At 45.8% G+C, this 12,309-nt stretch overlaps 1 long non-coding RNA gene across 1 annotated transcript; it reads right to left on the bottom strand.

The window, feature by feature from the left end:
- Positions 1-6,773: 6,773 nt before the first annotated feature.
- LOC311580093 lies at positions 6,774-9,350 on the bottom strand. The gene is made up of 2 exons (XR_014773352.1): positions 9,084-9,350; positions 6,774-8,126 (listed from the first exon to the last, which is right to left on the bottom strand). It is a non-coding gene; the product is annotated as an uncharacterized lncRNA (long non-coding RNA).
- Between the last annotated feature and the right edge of the window lie 2,959 nt (positions 9,351-12,309).

The raw sequence follows: 12,309 nt of genomic DNA, 5'->3' as shown, positions 1-12,309 counted from the left end.
CTCCTCAGCGTGGTCCCATTTCCTTAGAAACAGTGTATTTGCTGGGAGAAAAGTGCATTACTGTGCCCTTTCACCGTTCAGCAAAGACATGTGTAGAAGCACAGCGCTAGCAGAAACGACCGTTTCTCCACGTTTTCTAACTCAGGGAACAAGTTGCACACTTCAGAGATGCATTTAGGCAACTTTGTCAGACATGATTTTTTTGCCTAAAGAGACGTGCTTTAGAACGCACTTGGTTTGCCTATTTGCGCAATAGTACAGATTCTGAGTATGTAACTGGGTTTGATGAAATCAGCATTTCTCTTGCTTCCCTGTGCGTAGGGAAGCTCAGTTGTAGTCACAGTAGCTCCCAGAAGTGTCTCCTCCGCGTGTTCCCATTTCCTTAGAAACAGTGCATTTGCTGGGAGAAAAGTGCATTACTGTGCCCTTTCACCGTTCAGCAAAGACATGTGTAGAAGCACAGCGCTAGCAGAAACGACCGTTTCTCGACGTTTTCTAACTCAGGGAACAAGTTGCACACTTCGCAGATGCATTTGAGCAACTTCTTAAGAAGAGGGTTTTTTTGCCTTAAGAGACGTGCTTTATAACGCTCTAGTTTTGCCTATTTGCGCAGAAGTACAGATTCTGAGTATGTAACTGGGTTTGATGAAATCAGCATTTCTCTTGCTTCCCTGTGCCTAGGGAAGCTCAGTTTTTGTCATAGTAGCTCCCAGAAGTGTCTCCAAAGCGTGGTCCTATTTCCTTAGAAACAGTGCATTTGCTGGGAGAAAAGTGCATTACTGTGCCCTTTCACCGTTCAGCAAAGACATGTGTAGAAGCACAGCGCTAGCAGAAACGACCGTTTCTCGACGTTTTCTAACTCAGGGAACCAGTTGCACACTTTGCAGATGCATTTGGGCAACTTCGTAAGAAGCGGATTTTTTGCCTAAAGAGACGTGCTTTAGAACGCGCTAGTTTTGCCTATTTGCGCAGTAGTACAGATTCTGAGTATGTAACTGGGTTTGATGAAATCAGCATTTCTCTTGCTACCGTGTGCGTAGGGAAGCTCAGTTTTAGTCACAGTAGCTCCTACACATGTCTCCTCAGCGTGGTCCCATTTCCTTAGAAACAGTGTATTTGCTGGGAGAAAAGTGCATTACTGTGCCCTTTCACCGTTCAGCAAAGACATGTGTAGAAGCACAGCGCTAGCAGAAACGACCGTTTCTCCACGTTTTCTAACTCAGGGAACAAGTTGCACACTTCAGAGATGCATTTAGGCAACTTTGTCAGACATGAGTTTTTTGCCTAAAGAGACGTGCTTTAGAACGCACTAGGTTTGCCTATTTGCGCAGTAGTACAGATTCTAAGTATGTAACTGGGTTTGATGAAATCAGCATTTCTCTTCCTTCCCTGTGGGTAGGGAAGCTCAGTTTTTGTCATAGTAGCTCCCAGAAGTGTCTCCTCAGCGTGGTCCTATTTCCTTAGAAACAGTGTATTTGCTGGGAGAAAAGTGCATTACTGTGCCCTTTCACCGTTCAGCAAAGACATGTGTAGAAGCACAGCGCTAGCAGAAACGACCGTTTCTCCACGTTTTCTAACTCAGGGAACAAGTTGCACACTTCAGAGATGCATTTAGGCAACTTTGTCAGACATGAGTTTTTTGCCTAAAGAGACGTGCTTTAGAACGCACTTGGTTTGCCTATTTGCGCAATAGTACAGATTCTGAGTATGTAACTGGGTTTGATGAAATCAGCATTTCTCTTACTTCCCTGTGCGTAGGGAAGCTCAGTTGTAGTCACAGTAGCTCCCAGAAGTGTCTCCTCCGCGTGTTCCCATTTCCTTAGAAACAGTGCATTTGCTGGGAGAAAAGTGCATTACTGTGCCCTTTCACCGTTCAGCAAAGACATGTGTAGAAGCACAGCGCTAGCAGAAACGACCGTTTCTCGACGTTTTCTAACTCAGGGAACCAGTTGCACACTTTGCAGATGCATTTGGGCAACTTCGTAAGAAGCGGATTTTTTGCCTAAAAAGACGTGCTTTATAACGCTCTAGTTTTGCCTATTTGCGCAGAAGTACAGATTCTGAGTATGTAACTGGGTTTGATGAAATCAGCATTTCTCTTGCTTCACTGTGCGCAGGGAAGCTCAGTTTTTGTCATAGTAGCTCCCAGAAGTGTCTCCAAAGCGTGGTCCTATTTCCTTAGAAACAGTGTATTTGCTGGGAGAAAAGTGCATTACTGTGCCCTTTCACCGTTCAGCAAAGACATGTGTAGAAGCACAGCGCTAGCAGAAACGACCGTTTCTCGACGTTTTCTAACTCAGGGAACCAGTTGCACACTTTGCAGATGCATTTGGGCAACTTCGTAAGAAGCAGATTTTTTGCCTAAAGAGACGTGCTTTAGAACGCGCTAGTTTTGCCTATTTGCGCAGTAGTACAGATTCTGAGTATGTAACTGGGTTTGATGAAATCAGCATTTCTCCTGCTACCGTGTGCGTAGGGAAGCTCAGTTTTAGTCACAGTAGCTCCTACACATGTCTCCTCAGCGTGTTCCCATTTCCTTAGAAACAGTGTATTTGCTGGGAGAAAAGTGCATTACTGTGCCCTTTCACCGTTCAGCAAAGACATGTGTAGAAGCACAGCGCTACCAGAAACGACCGTTTCTTGACGTGTTCTAACTCAGGGAACAAGTTGCACACTTCGCAGATGCATTTGGGCAACTTCGTAAGAAGCAGGTTATTTGCCTAAAGAGACGTGCTTTAGAACGCGCTAGTTTTGCCTATTTGCGCAGTAGTACAGATTCTGAGTATGTAACTGGGTTTGATGAAATCAGCATTTCTCTTGCTACCGTGTGCGTAGGGAAGCTCAGTTTTAGTCACAGTAGCTCCTACACATGTCTCCTCAGCGTGGTCCCATTTCCTTAGAAACAGTGTATTTGCTGGGAGAAAAGTGCATTACTGTGCCCTTTCACCGTTCAGCAAAGACATGTGTAGAAGCACAGCGCTAGCAGAAACGACCGTTTCTTGACGTTTTCTAACTCAGGGAACAAGTTGCACACTTCAGAGATGCATTTAGGCAACTTTGTCAGACATGAGTTTTTTGCCTAAAGAGACGTGCTTTCGAACGCACTTGGTTTGCCTATTTGCGCAGAAGTACAGATTCTGAGTATGTAACTGGGTTTGATGAAATCAGCATTTCTCTTGCTTCCCTGTGCGTAGGGAAGCTCAGTTGTAGTCACAGTAGCTCCCAGAAGTGTCTCCTCCGCGTGGTCCCATTTCCTTAGAAACAGTGCATTTGCTGGGAGAAAAGTGCATTACTGTGCCCTTGCACCGTTCAGCAAAGACATGTGTAGAAGCACAGCGCTAGCAGAAACGACCGTTTCTCGACGTTTTCTAACTCAGGGAACAAGTTGCACACTTCGCAGATGCATTTAGGCAACTTTGTCAGACATGAGTTTTTTGCCTAAAGAGACGTGCTTTAGAATGCACTAGGTTTGCCTATTTGCGCAGTAGTACAGATTCTGAGTATGTAACTGGGTTTGATGAAATCAGCATTTCTCTTGCTACCGTGTGCGTAGGGAAGCTCAGTTTTAGTCACAGTAGCTCCCACAAGTATCTCCTCAGCGTGTTCCCATTTCCTTAGAAACAGTGTATTTGCTGGGAGAAAAGTGCATTACTGTGCCCTTTCACCGTTCAGCAAAGACATGTGTAGAAGCACAGCGCTAGCAGAAACGACCGTTTCTCCACGTTTTCTAACTCAGGGAACAAGTTGCACACTTCAGAGATGCATTTAGGCAACTTTGCCAGACATGAGTTTTTTGCCTAAAGAGACGTGCTTTAGAACGCGCTAGTTTTGCCTATTTGCGCAGAAGTACAGATTCTGAGTATGTAACTGGGTTTGATGAAATCAGCATTTCTCTTGCTTCCCTGTCCGTAGGTAAGCTCAGTTTTAGTCACAGTAGCTCCCTAATGTCTCCTCAGCGTGTTCCCGTTTCCTTAGAAACAGTGTATTTGCTGGGAGAAAAGTGCATTACTGTGCCCTTTCACCGTTCAGCAAAGACATGTGTAGAAGCACAGCGCTAGCAGAAACGACCGTTTCTCGACGTTTTCTAACTCAGGGAACAAGTTGCACACTTCAGAGATGCATTTAGGCAACTTTGTCAGACATGAGTTTTTTGCCTAAAGAGACGTGCTTTAGAACGCACTAGGTTTGCCTATTTGCGCAGTAGTACAGATTCTGAGTATGTAACTGGGTTTGATGAAATCAGCATTTCTCTTGCTTCCCTGTGCGTAGGGAAGCTCAGTTGTAGTCACAGTAGCTCCCAGAAGTGTCTCCTCCGTGTGTTCCCATTTCCTTAGAAACAGTGTATTTGCTGGGAGAAAAGTGCATTACTGTGCCCTTTCACCGTTCAGCAAAGACATGTGTAGAAGCACAGCGCTAGCAGAAACGACCGTTTCTCGACGTTTTCTAACTCAGGGAACAAGTTGCACACTTCTGAGATGCATTTAGGCAACTTTGTCAGACATGAGTTTTTTGCCTAAAGAGACGTGCTTTAGAACGTACTAGGTTTGCCTATTTGCGCAGTAGTACAGATTCTGAGTATGTAACTGGGTTTGATGATATCAGCATTTCTCTTGCTTCCCTTTGCTTAGGGAAGCTCAGTTTTAGTCACAGTAGCTCCCACAAGTGTCTCCTCAGCGAGTCCCATTTCCTTAGAAACAGTGTATTTGCTGGGAGAAAAGTGCATTACTGTGCCCTTTCACCGTTCAGCAAAGATGTGTAGAAGCATAGCGCTAGCAGAAACGACCGTTTCTCGACGTTTTCTAACTCAGGGAACCAGTTGCACACTTCGCAGATGCATTTGGGCAACTTCGTAAGAAGCGGGTTTTTTGCCTAAAGAGACTTTACAACGCACTAGTTTTGCCTATTTGCGCAGAAGTACAGATTCTGAGTATGTAACTGGGTTTGATAAAATCAGCATTTCTCTTGCTTCCCTGTGCGTAGGGAAGCTCAGTTTTAGTCACAGTAGCTCCCACAAGTGTCTCCTCAGCGTGTTCCCATTTCTAGACATGGTTTCCAGACAAGGTTTCTCATGTAGCCTTGCCTGTCCTGGACTTGCAAGTGCAAGTGATTCTCTCGCCTTTGTCTCCCAAGTGCTGGGATTAAAGGCAAAGGAAAACAAAACCAAAAACAAAGCCACGCATGGCGTGGTGGTGCACGCCTTTCATCCCAGCCCTCAGGAGGCAGAGGCAGGCAGATCGCTGTGAGTTTAAGGCCAGCCTGGTCTACAAAGGGAGCCCAGGACTGGACATCCAACGCTACACAGAGAAACCCTGTCTCGGGGCGGAGGGTGTGGGGGTTGTGGTAGTGGGAGACAGAAAGAAACGAAAACAAAACAAAACACCAAAACTTAGCTGTCACACCGGCCCGGTGGAGACGGAGAGCCGCGCCCACCTCTGCCATGGCGGGTGCCAGTACTGGAGGGGCGGGGCCAATATCGCCCTTGTGATGGTATCATCCAGCGAGCACCACAGCGCCCGCCCGGATGATGGTGTGTTGTTCTCATAAATTACACTCTTTTCGGTGTGACAGCGCCTCAGCATTTAAACCAAAGAGAGCATTACGCAAAATGAAATGGAGCCGGGCGGTGGTGGCGCATGCATGCCTGTTGTCTCAGAACTTGGGAGGCAGAGGCAGGCGTGAGCTCCAGGGCAGTCAGAGCTGTTTCACAGAGAAGCCCTGTCTCGAAAAACCACAAAAAGAAATAAAATGAAATGAAATAAAAGTAGAAAATGCCTCAGGAGGGGTTAAAAGCACTGGCTCTTCTTCCGAAGGTCCTGAGAGGCAAGCAGAACACTCCACACTTAATCCAGAAATCAATCTAAAACAGAAAGAGAGAAAAACAAAATGAAAGGCCCCAGCAGAGAGGGAGGTCTGGTGTTGCTCCCGTGATCTCATTTTTAAGAGAGCGAGATAGGGCTCAATGGAAATCTGGCGTGTTCCATGGGTAGATGGGGACGTCGAGGATCTAAACTAGAAATGGTTTGTTAAAGTGTAGATATGTGATTCTTCTAAGACTTATATACACACCAGCGTGCATGCGAACGCACACACATCTTTAAAGATAAATAACAAAACAACCAATTCTGTCTTTGTAACTGCACTCGTTGGAGCTTTTCTTGTTTCATCGTGTGTGTGTGTGTGTGTGTGTGTGTGTGTATGTGTGTGTGTGTGTGTGTGTGCGCGTGCACGCGCCCGCGGGTGTTAAAAATTAATCCTCAGCCAGGCGGTGGTGGCGCACGCCTCTCATCCCAGCACTTGGGAGGCAGAGGTAGGCGGATCGCTGTGAGTCCGAGGCCAGCCTGGTCTACAAAGTGAGTCCAGGACAGCCAAGGCTACACAGAGAAACCCTGTCTCAAAAAACCAAAAAATAAATAAATAAATAAATAAATAAATAAATAAATAATCCTCAGCTGAGTGATCAGTCACAATCTCTAGCTATGATCACCGCCACTGACGTGCTGAGATTGGTTTTTGACCCCCTTCTTCCTTCTTTCCTTCCTACCTATCTCACTCCCAGCACCCATTTCTTTCCTCTTCCAGAAATGGACTGCTTCCTGATGTCACCTTAAGTCAGTCACTTCTAGGTTTCTAGGTCATGCTAGAGGGGACAAGGAAGGACCCCAAACCATTTCACATAAATGTCCCGTCCAGCAGGACCAGTAATTACGGGGTCGCTAGGGGAGCCATACCTGAAAAGATGGGACGAGAAAGAAGGAGACGAGACCAAGTAGAACTCCTATCAAGGTCTGTTTATTGAATCGAAAGCAAAAGCTTATATGGGGTGGAAGCAGGAGCCAAGCAGTAGGGGAGGGGTCTGAGAATGCCTCCAGGTGATCTCAGCAGGGGAACATCCTGTGGTTCATCTTGAAACAATTCCTATCTTATTTTAGCTAACTATCTCTTGGAAAGTCCCGAGCCAACCCGGCTAAACAACATCTGCAGAGGTCGAAAGGAGGAGGTTATGCAGAGGCTGAAATGAGGAAGTTATGCAGAGGCTGAAATGAGGGAGTTTAGCTTTGGAATGGGGCATCAGAATTTTGCCTCAGCCAGTAGATTCTTTTAGCCTTGAATGACCCTGGGCTGGCTCTGGACATCTGCCCCTTCTTTATTAAATAGAAGCAGAGAGGGGGGGGGAGTAGAGGCCTGACCCTCCTGAAGATGGGCGTTGCGTTAAGAGGTCACTGCATGGCCATTTTTTCAGGTCACACATGTCCCCAACCTCCCAGACGCGTTTGCGGAGGACAGGAAAAGGATAGTAACATCCTTTGTGCGCGTCAGCCTGTATGCAGTCAGGCGTGCTCCTCAGGAACCTACCGAGGTGTCTGGCATGGTTCCCTGCAGTGCTTAGCCTCGCACCCTCTCAAGTGAACAATCGACTGAAGCCCTTAGGTCTCAGCTTGTTGAAGTCGAGGCCACTTTTAGCCACATTATCAAGGACGGCACAGTCTTCTGCCTCGGGGTCAGGTGGTTCGAGCCTGTGGTAATGAACTTCCACATGGGTGGGTCCCTGTATGGCAGAGTCTACTTGGCGTTTGACAAAGTCAGTAATCTTTCTGAAAGCCCACGGTCCAAAAGATATTAGTAACAAGAACCCTATAAGAGGTCCCAGCAACGAAGGGAGGAGGGTAGTCAGAAGAGGGGAAGCAGAAAACCAGTTTTTATACCAGGATTCAGCTCTATCTCGCTCCCGCTTGCGATTTTCTAGACTTTCTCTGACCTTCCTCATGCTATCTTCTATGATCCCAGTTTTATCGGTATAGAAACAGCATTCTTCTTTGAGTGCTGCGCATAATCCCTCTTGTTGTAAAAACAGCAAATCTAGCCCTCTCCTATTCTGCAGTACCACTTCTGCAAGGGAGGAAAGCGAATCCTTTAAGCTGCCATAGCAACCTGTATTTCAGCAATATCCTTATCTATGGCTGCACTAAGCTGGTGATAGTTTTGATTGGAGATCACTAAAGATGAAATGCCCATCCCGGCTCCGACAGCCCTGAGCCCCAGTAGAACCGCGATGGTTGCGGCTGTAATGGGCTCGCGTTTGACTCTGGATGGCGTACCCGGAGGAGTCCAGAAGTTGAGAAATTCATCTGTAGAATAAACTGTTAATCGAGGAAGTAGCTGAACAAGCACACAGTAATCATATTGTTGTAGGAAAGGCTGTACCACGATAAATGGGGTTAAGCCAGTGGAACATGCCAAATATGTATCATTTGGGGCTACCAGGTAGGTGGAGCCACCACTGACCTCAAGGGTCTGATTACACAGAGGAGAAATAACAGAGGGCAAACGCATCCTGGGTCCCCTGATGCAGAGCCCCAGGCCTGAGACTTGGGCCAGGGTCATGCCTTCCCTGGCCTCTGGGTTCCAGCGAACCAGGGAGGAGTCGTTAGTAGCAATAAGATTGTTAAGGATAGCAACACCCTCATAAAAGAGTGGGGAAGCATGATAACATAACCAACAATCATCTGCAAGGTTGGGACGAACAGCGTGCAGGGCAGACCAGGATTCATTAACCATGGTCAGGATAATATTAACAGAAGGTGAGGGACCGGGAGGTACGGTGGGTTGAAACAGGGTGGTATGGGGTGTACCAGTGGCTGTTGGGTGGCGTGAATCAGACCACAGGTTCTGTAAGACCTGATTTGGGCCAATGGACACCGGTTTTGAATTGGGAATGGTCTTGAGTAGTTTAATTTTAAAAGTAAGGCCAGGATCATATCCAATTGTATATAAACCTAAGTCCCCACTCTAGGCCTCGATTCTCCCATGTGGCTTTCTTTCCTTTGTCAGTGAAGGTAATCACAAGGGGGTTGCACCAATTACTACAGTCACGTGTGCCAGAGGGGTCAACTGTCTCTGGGAGATCCTTTCTTTTAACAGTTATATAATCCCAAGAAGATGAAGGTTTCCAATAGGTATCTCCCGTAGTCTCACATCCCCAGGCGGCACAGTAAAAGTCACTAGAGAAGCTGCATTTGTGACCCAGGGAGCGATCTCTGTTTCCCCCGGGACACACATAAATGGGTATTTCTCCCAAAAAGTACCTGGGCACTTGTCCATCACATCCTGCTTGGACACCCTCAGGCCGAAGATCCAGTGGCTTATCTTGGGGCATATAATGGGAGGGGGTTCCCCAGGCCTCGCTGGCTCCCAAGGCCAGCATACATAAGTCCACTTCCTAAGTAAGCCAGGGTGTTTGATGAGTGATAGAGGAAGGAGTTAACGATGTCCCTTTCCCCAAATAAGAATAGGGTCAGGACCTTGCCACCGGGAGGTGAATAGATCTTTCCATAAGACTTGAGCATAATTCTGAGAGGTTGTAGCATGCCATAAGTGATCCGCTGCTGATCTGTGATTTTTGTCTAGGGTAAGGAAATTTAAGACAAAAAGTGCATGGCACAGAAGGGTTTTGTTATTGCCCAATGTGGGGAAGAGTGTTCCCCCTGTACCTTGTAATTTCAGCAGCATATTTTTAAGCGTTTGGTGAGCTCGCTCGACAATTCCCTGTCCCTGCGGGTTGTAGGGAATGCCAGTAATATGTTTGATGTTTAATTGGGCACAAAATTGTTTAAAACTGGCGCTGGTATATCCAGGTCCATTGTCTGTTTTGATAGTTCTAGGCTGTCCCATGACAGAGAGGCAGGTCAGTACATGGTTGATGACATTTTCAGTGGCCTCTCCTGTTTGAAGGGAGGCATAAAGAAAGCCACTATATGTATCAATGGTAACATGGACATATTTTTGTTTTCCAAAAGAGGCAACATGGGTAACATCCATTTGCCACAATTTGCCTGGGACCAGTCCTCGAGGGTTGTCCCTGAAGTGGGCTTCAGGGAGAAAAGTCAAACAACTCTTACAATTACGAACTATCTGTCTAGCCTGTTCTTTGGTAATTTTGAACCGCAACCTAAGGGTGTGGGCATTAAGATGGTGGAGCTCGTGGGCCTGTTGGGCTTGGGAAATTAGATCAGAGGGGTAATCTTGAACCTGAATTGACCCGACCATCTGGGTGGCGGCATCGACTAACCGGTTTCCCTCAGCAAGAGGTCCAGGGAGTCCAGAATGAGCCCTAATATGTCCAACAAAAAAGGGTTTGGTGCGGGCGCCGATGGATAAGGCTTTGTAATGCCACAAATAATGGGGCAGCATTAGTGGTAGGTTTTATGTGAGGCACTGTTTCTAGCAAGGGGACCAAACAGGCAATGTAGGCGCTGTCGGTATATAGGTTAAAGGAATGGTCTGGGAGGGCTGTAAATACCTGTATTATAGCATATAACTCAACTAGCTGTGCCGAAAGAAAAGGGGAAGACACACGAGTGGTTACTCCATCAATGGAATAAGCTGCTATACCATTAGAAGATCCATCCGTAAAAACTAAACTAGCCTGGGAGATAGGGGACAATTTTGTCCTTTTAGGGAAAATAATAGGCGTTTTGTAAAGGAATTGAAGCAACCTATCGGGGGGATAATGGTTATCGATTTTGCCTTGAAAATCTATGCAATTAATGGCCCAGATATCAGAATTGATAAATAGCCAATTAATCTGAGCTGGAGTATAGGGGAAGATCAAAATGTCGGGGTCTTTTCCAAAGGTTTTTCTCGATTGTAAGCGGCCATCCTTTATGAGCTGGGCCACCAGAGATGGGTAGGTGGCAAGAACCTTAGACGATTCCGAAGGGAGGTGTACCCAGTAAAGGGGGGCGCCCTGCCAAAACACCCCCATGGGCGTAAAAGGGGTGGGAAGGACAATGAATTGTAAGAGTTTAGTCGGGTCAAAAAAGGAGATAGTTTGGTTGTTAATGGCAGACTCAACGCGAGCTAGGGCAGCCTGTAATTTAGGGGGTGTCAGAGGCCACTGGTCTACCCAGACAGGGGCATCACTTCTCCAAGAGATCTTATCTGCCTGGGGTGCAGGGGATACAGTGAAAAAACAATCCTTAAGTCTAATATAAGTTTAAAAACTTACATCTTTGTAAGAAAATTAGCTTATCAGCAGATCACGCTCTGTGGAGATCAGGTTGAAATTTAAGAGTTCTGTCTCTGTTAATGTCCAAGTGTTAGGATTAAAGGTGTGCACCTTCATGCCCTGTCACAGAGATCTGCTTGTCTCTGTCTCCTGAGTGCTGGGATTAAAGGCATGTGCCACCGTGACTTGTTTAATTGTTTTATTCTAATTTTAGTAAAAAAAAATTTTAAACATCTCAAACAAAAATTAATCAGGAAAACAAGAAAATTCTAAGTCCTAGGTAGTTAACTACATTCCCTAGCCTAGTTTAGAAATCTATCAACCTCCTAGTTCCGCCTCTCCAACTAGCTACATGTCTGTAGCCATCTCTGCTCTGTAGGAGTCAAGCCCACAGATAACTAGGAGCAGTGTCTGTAAAATTATCTGGCCCAAGGAAATATTAGCCCTGTACTTAGTTGGATCTAAGCTGGAAACTCTCAGCTGTAAATGTTTGTTTCCAAGGACAAAACTAGTTTATATCTCTTATTTGAGCACCTAAAATTTTTTAGAAATATTAGAAAAATTTCAAGTAAACATTAAGCAAATAAACAAGAAAATTATAAACACCTTGTAGCTAAGGAATTTGGAATTAACTCTATTTGCTAGACCAATTTGAAAAACTGTTAGTCACTTACAAGCAAAAAAATTAAGCAAGGAAATTCTAAGTTTTAGGCAATAAACTCTATTTCTTAGATTGTGCTTTTTCAACTTGTCACATGTTTGCAGCCATGCCTGTTCTGTAAGAGGTAAGCCCCACAGGCAGCCACTGTGTCTGGGTTCAGGCCCTGGATAGGGCAGGCCTGCTCCTGCCTCAGAGGCAATACTCTTACTGTCTCATAGGCTGTGTGTGCCATGTTGTGCTGCACTGTTTTAGAAAATTGGCCAGCGAGTAAAGCTTAGCCCTCTATCAAGACATAGATAAATGAAACAGTATTTAAAAAATTAAACAAATTCACAGACATAGACATAAAATTTGACATGACGATTATAAAGCAATACCCGAGTTCCCTGTGTCCTGAGGACTGTTTGAATCTCTGTAAGAAAAGCTAATGCTTACAAGGGCTTTTTTTAACTCTAACTCCTCTTTCCCTGAGAAAAATTTTAAGGTGGCAAATAAATTACGCCTCCTTTGAGAGACTTTAACCCATCTTATTGACAGAGATGAACACTTACCTAAGTGCGGAGAGGTCCTGTGAGAAGCAGGCCCGCACCCAAGACGATCGGAGGTACTTTTGACCTCGGCGGGATACTTGACCGCGGCGTTT

Source organism: Acomys minous, assembly GCF_964271855.1.
Source record: "Acomys minous genome assembly, chromosome: 12".
In the NCBI taxonomy this organism is placed as follows: domain Eukaryota; kingdom Metazoa; phylum Chordata; class Mammalia; order Rodentia; family Muridae; genus Acomys; species Acomys minous.
This window is presented reverse-complemented; position numbering and strand designations above follow the sequence as displayed.